Below are 6,000 nucleotides of genomic sequence, written 5' to 3'. Positions count from 1 at the left end.
AGCTCTTAGGACTGTGCTCTGCACAGAGTAAGCACTCAACAAATACGATTGAATGAATTTAGCTAACTGCTTTCCAGGAGCGGGAGGGAGTCAGCCTCTCCACGGACCCTTCTTCTCCAGACCCCTTCAGGTCTGACAAATAACGGGCCTGGTGGAGTCAGTTACAGTTTGTTCACTGAAGGGCTGAAGTATCTTTTGCCTTGTGAGTCTGTGGCCTTCCATCTCGCTGCACACACGAACATACACACGTTCACCCCAGCCCCGACATGCATACACTTCTCACTGGGGTCAAACCACCAAGAAGGATGAGCCCAGCCAAGAATTTCAAAGTGACTTCAGCCCCGCCTCGGGGCATCCTGGCAACTGGGGGCAGAATGGAGGGAGGGTAACTTCCTTGTCTGAGGGTTTCCCTCCGAAAGATTCACTCAATTGTATTTATTGAGTGCTTACTGTCTGCAGAGCACTGTACTAAGCACTTAGGAGAGGACAATAAAACAACAGACACATTCTCTGCCCACAACGAGCTTATAGTCTAGAGATAATACATGTGTTTCTGTTTGGTGCTTTTATCACCAAATCGCCTTAAATTAATTATTTACTCCTCACAACACCCCTGCAAGGTTAGGCTCGGGTATTATTATCCCCAATTTATAGCTGGAGAAACTGAGGCATGGGGAGGTTAAGTGGCTTGCCCAAGGCCATGTGGGGAATGGGTGTGAGCCAGGACTTCCAAGACCGTGGCTGTCCCATCGCGCCATGCTGAAAGAATACAGGGAGCTCAGGCTGAGGGTTGCCCTTTGGAGACCGGAAGATGGATTGGCCAGTTGAGGAGTATTTCAGTCAGTCAGTCAGTTGTATTTATTAAGCGCTTACTGTGTGCAGAGCACTGGGCTAAGCGCTTGGGAAAGTGTAATACAACCATAAGCAGACACGTTCCCCACCCACAAGGAGCTTACACTTTAGACGGGGGAGACAGACACGGGCCCGGGAGTTAGAAGGTCATGGGTTTTAATCCCGGCTCTGCCCCTTATCTGCAGCGTGACCTTGGGCAAGTCACATCACTTCTCTGGGCCTCAGTTATCTCATCTGTAAAATGGGGATTGAGACTGTGAACCCCAAGTGCTTAGTACAGTGCTTTGTATACGGTAAGCACCCAATAAATGTGATTGAATGAATGAATGAATGAATGTGGGACAGGGACTGTGTCCAACCCGATTTGCTTGTATCCTCTCCAGCGCATAATAAATATCACGGCTATTATTATTATTACAAAAATCTAGCTAAATACATTACAGCTATGTACGTCAGTGCTGGGGGCTGAGGTTGGGGTGTCTGAAGGGTACAAATCCAAGTGCAAGGGTGATGTGGAAGGGAATGGGGGGAGAAGAAATGAGGGCTTAGTTAGGGAAGGCCTCTTGGGGGAAGCTTTCTTGTCCCAACCAGGCTGGGACAAACTGCCTCCACTATGAGCCCCGTCCAGTACTGAGTCACCCCGCAGTCTCTGTTTCAGTGCAGGTCATGGCACGTGCACAAGTATTTGGCTTATGCATTTGGAAACACTGGAGACTCAGAGAAGATTTCCCGAGCCGCATTATGAGAAACGTCTAAAGTCCCATTGAAAGAGGAAGAGTCTGCGATTTTCTTCAAGTTGCTTCAGCTCCGCGTCGGGAAATCTGAGCGAGTCTGTTCCAGGATTGGGGCAGATCCAGGGACTCGAGGTCAGAGAAGGGGCAGAGTCATGCATAATGTATAGGCTGCTGTAATAAGGACCCTTTCATACTCATTTCTCTCCTGTGCTTTCCAAAGGGCTGCGCAAACCACAGGCACTATTATGATTGCAAACAAGGAAGCTGAAAGTAAAAGTCCTTTCTCCTGCCTTTCTCGGATACCTCAGCCTACAAGATGGTTTTACCCAAACTTCTCATTACCCCAGCCAGGAGGACACGGCCTTGATTCACTGCAAAACAGGGTACCCATTTCTTCCGTCACTTTAATCATGTCGAGCGTGGGAAATCCCCAATGCCCAGTTTTCTCAGAAAGTTCTGATCCCAAAGCCAAAGGATATATTCTTGAATACCTCCCCTCCTCCTCAGTGCCCACCACCAAGGTGTTCATTCAGCAAAAAAAAAAAAAACCCTGCCGAATGTAGAAATGGAGCAATTCAAACAAATCATAAGGTAGCCAAACACATAAAAACACATAAATTTGTGCTTTTGGATTACCGATCTTTTCATTTGCTTTTCATCTGTTGTTTGGGACCTTGAAAACTTATGCAAATTAGCTTGGGCCTCTAAGGTAACCCGGCCCTCTCCTTCTCCTTCTGTTGGACCCCTACGGTGGGAATACATGGGGGAAACAGAGCTGGCTGTGAAGACATTATCTGCAAGGCCGGGTTAAAAGTCTGCAAGCCTTTATGTTGCTACTGTTTACCTCACTGTCTTTTACAGGAGAAGCTTCTAGTAGACAGAGACTGCGTCAAACATATCAAAGCATTTGGGTGAGAAGAAGCATGGCCTAGTGGAAAGGAGCAAGGCCTAGGAGACAGAAGGCCTGGGTACTAACCCCAGCTCTGCCATTTCTCGGCTGTGTGACCTTGAGCAAGTCAATTTACTTCTCTGTGCCTTAGTTCCCTCATTTGTAAAATAGGAATTTAGACTGTGAGCCCCAAGTGGGACCTAGGCTGTGTCCAACCTGACTAGTGTGTTTCTACCCCAGTGCTTAGTACAGTGTCTGGTACATAGTAAGCACTGAACAACTACCATTAAAAACAAAACTACTCAGTCCCCTGGTTGTTATAAAGAGCTCTTTGTTTTTATATATTTCAGGTAAGGGAAAGTGGAAGTTGCGTCTGGCCTAAACACTATTTTTGAGCACTCCAATTGTCTCAGAGATGGCTTCCAGGCCATAATTGGCTGGGAGACCTGGGACGTGGGAGGAACTGGAGTAGGACGGTAACATGGATGGTGGTCAAAGAGCAGGTCCGGTTCTACCCTTTGGTAGACAGAGCAGGGGGTTAAGAGGGCTAGTCAAGGTGTTGATTACGTCCCCCTTATTAGGAACTGGACAAATGGGGAATATTGGGTTAATTGCCAAGTAAAGTCTGTCCACTGCAGAGACAGCTTGATTGACTAATTGGCCAATAAGTCAGCGGCGAATTGAGGAAGCAGAACTGCTGGAACTCTTTAATTATGGCATTTATAATAATTATGGTATTTATTAAGGGCTGGGTAGAGCTAAGGTGATCTTCAGTGGACTGCGCTTCTTCTCTGTTATATCACTGACCCTTTCAGTAGGCACAGTGCAGTCCTGCCTTTGCCATAGCCCATCTAACCATGCTGTCAGCAAAAGGATCATCAACAAATGTTATTTACTGAGCGCCTGGGCAAATCACTTCTTGATGTGCTGTGTCCCTGCTTGCCTATCTACTTGTGGCACTCCAGAGTCCAGCGAGAATGTGACAACCTCCCATTAGGCTGTAAGCTGGTTGTTGGCGGAGAACGTGTCTATTGTTAAATTGTACTTTCCCAAGAGTTTAGTACAGTGCTCTGCACCCAGTAAGTGCTCAATAAATGCAATTGACTGACTGACTGGCGGGGGCAAGAGAGCACGAATCTCATGGCACGAACTACAAGGCCTTAGAATCAATTCCTTCACGCAGATTCTCAGAGCTGACGTCCCAAGACCAAGATATATTTCTGGATGGGAGAAAGATTCTATACCCTCCCCCATTATCAATGGGAGCTTATTGGGCCCTGTTTGAGGCATGATAAAGTCTACTTGCCTTAGGACTAATGATCGGAATAATTTTCCCTTATGAGGAATGTGTTGGCGGGACTAATCTAGAGGGGGAGCCATGAGGCGGAAAGAGACAACTCTCTCTTTCTGCTCAGGCATGGGATCGGTCTGTCTCAGCCTGTAACAGAGGCTGGTGTCAGAGACAGTTGGAGAAGGCTGGTGTTAGGAAATGTGTTGCTAAGGGATTCTCCCAACTCTCAAACTAAAGTGATCAGGTTTTCTGGAGCCCAAGATGAGATGGAGATGTGGCCTCCGGGGAATGGAACTGAATATAAAAGGGGAAGGGACAGGGAGAGATAGAGAGGGAGAGGAGACGGGGAGAGAATAGGAGTCAGAGAAAGGTCTGGTGAAACAAATAGAGAAACAGCATGGCCCAGGGAAAAGTGACTTGCCCAGTATCACACAACAGACAAGTGGTAGAGCTGGGATTAGAACCTGGAGCCTCTGAGACTCCAGATCTTTACTCTTTCTACTAGATCATGCTACTTTCCAGGTGTAAGAGCCTAATCAATGCTATTATCATTATTATTATTATTATTATTTTCAGGAGGTCCTCTTATTGAGCCATCCCACCTCCCTCTCTTGAGAAGGAGAATTATTTCAACTTCGAAACCAAAGAAGTCAAAAGAGTCGGGTCAACTCCCAGAATTGAGTCTGTATCCTTACTAAAATCACCCCTACTGACTTTGTGCACAGCTAAGTTCCCCAAATCTCTAACACGGAATAACCACATGATCACGCAGTGCCATTCCTAAAATGATTACTTTGTACTTTACAAAGCCATTTCAAAACCCTTTCCATGCGTGGGAAGCAAGTCGTTAACACAAAGTTTCTCGATCTCATTTCAAGAACCTCCCTAGAGCAGGAGAGTTGTCGGAAAGTAGAAAGAACCCTGGTGTCCGGGAGACACGCTAACCGGGGACCTGAGGGATTTCTGAGGCAAACAGTGATGAATCGTGCGGCCAACGGAGGGGGAAAGGGCCGTGGTGTGACAGGGCATCTGAGGAGGGTTTTCTTTAAAAGCCCCGTAATTATCAAATGAATCCCACCCAGGGGCTGTGATCAGTCAATAAAAATGTTTTGCTCTGTGTTTTGCCTTAGGGTGTAGTTGTTTCCAGCTGGCAGCAGGCCGGGCAGACCGATTGTGGTCTGTCAGGGTGTAGGAGCCAGCGAACAGCTCGGCATTTCTATGGCGGGAACCTCTTACGGAAACCCAATGCGCCACCGAGTCAGTCATTCCGTCAATTGGATTTACTGAGAACTTACCCTGTGCGGAGCACTGTACTAAGTGCTTGGGAGAGTACAATAGAGCAATATAACAGTCACATTCCCTGCCCACAACAGGCTTACATCTAGAGGGGGAGCATACCTGACCCGCTCAGAATAGCCAAGCCCCCTCCCCATCCTCCGCCCCATCCTCAGTCCAGAGAGCTCGGCTCAAAGTCATCTTTCAGTCACTCAATCAATGGTATTTATCAAGTGCTTATTATGTGCAGAGCACGGTACTGAACAGCACTTGGGGGAGTACCATACAGCAGAATTAGCAGGTGCATTCCCTGCCCAAAGCAAGGTCACAGTCTAGAGGGGGAGATCTAGGAGGAGATGACATGCTTCTTGGCCCCTTGAACCCTTGCAAAAAGACAAAAGCCAAAATCTCAATCCATCTGGTACTGTTCCCTTCTTGGCCTCTGCTTTAGCTTCCAGGACTGCTGGCAAAAGTGAGCAGCCCACCAGGGAAGCAGCGTGGCTTAGTGGATAGAGCATAGGACTCAGAGTCAGGAGGACCTGGGTTCTAATACTGGCTCTGCTACCCATCTGCTGTGTAGTCTTGGGCAAGTCACTTCACTTCTCTGTGCCTCAGTTCCTTTATCTGTAAAATGGGGATTAACACTTGAGCCTCATGTGGGACACTGTCTGTGTCCAACCTGATTAGCTTGGGTCTACCTCAGTGCTTAGTACAGTACCTGTCATACAATAAGCATTTAACAAATACCATTTTTTTTAAGAAGTGACTTCTTCCACATGACCTAAACTTTTCCATTTTCCAACCCACCATGTGCGTGAGACTGCCTTTCGGCTTTACCTAATGCCTCGGCCTTTGGTAATTCAACATCTAGAGGTCAAAAATTCAGCCACCCAAAAATTGCTTCATTCTCTCCACGCCCAGACTCTGTGCCCTCATCACCTGGGGAGAAGCCAATTCCC

Source organism: Tachyglossus aculeatus, chromosome 20, assembly GCF_015852505.1.
Source record: "Tachyglossus aculeatus isolate mTacAcu1 chromosome 20, mTacAcu1.pri, whole genome shotgun sequence".
Lineage (NCBI taxonomy): Eukaryota > Metazoa > Chordata > Mammalia > Monotremata > Tachyglossidae > Tachyglossus > Tachyglossus aculeatus.
This window is presented reverse-complemented; position numbering follows the sequence as displayed.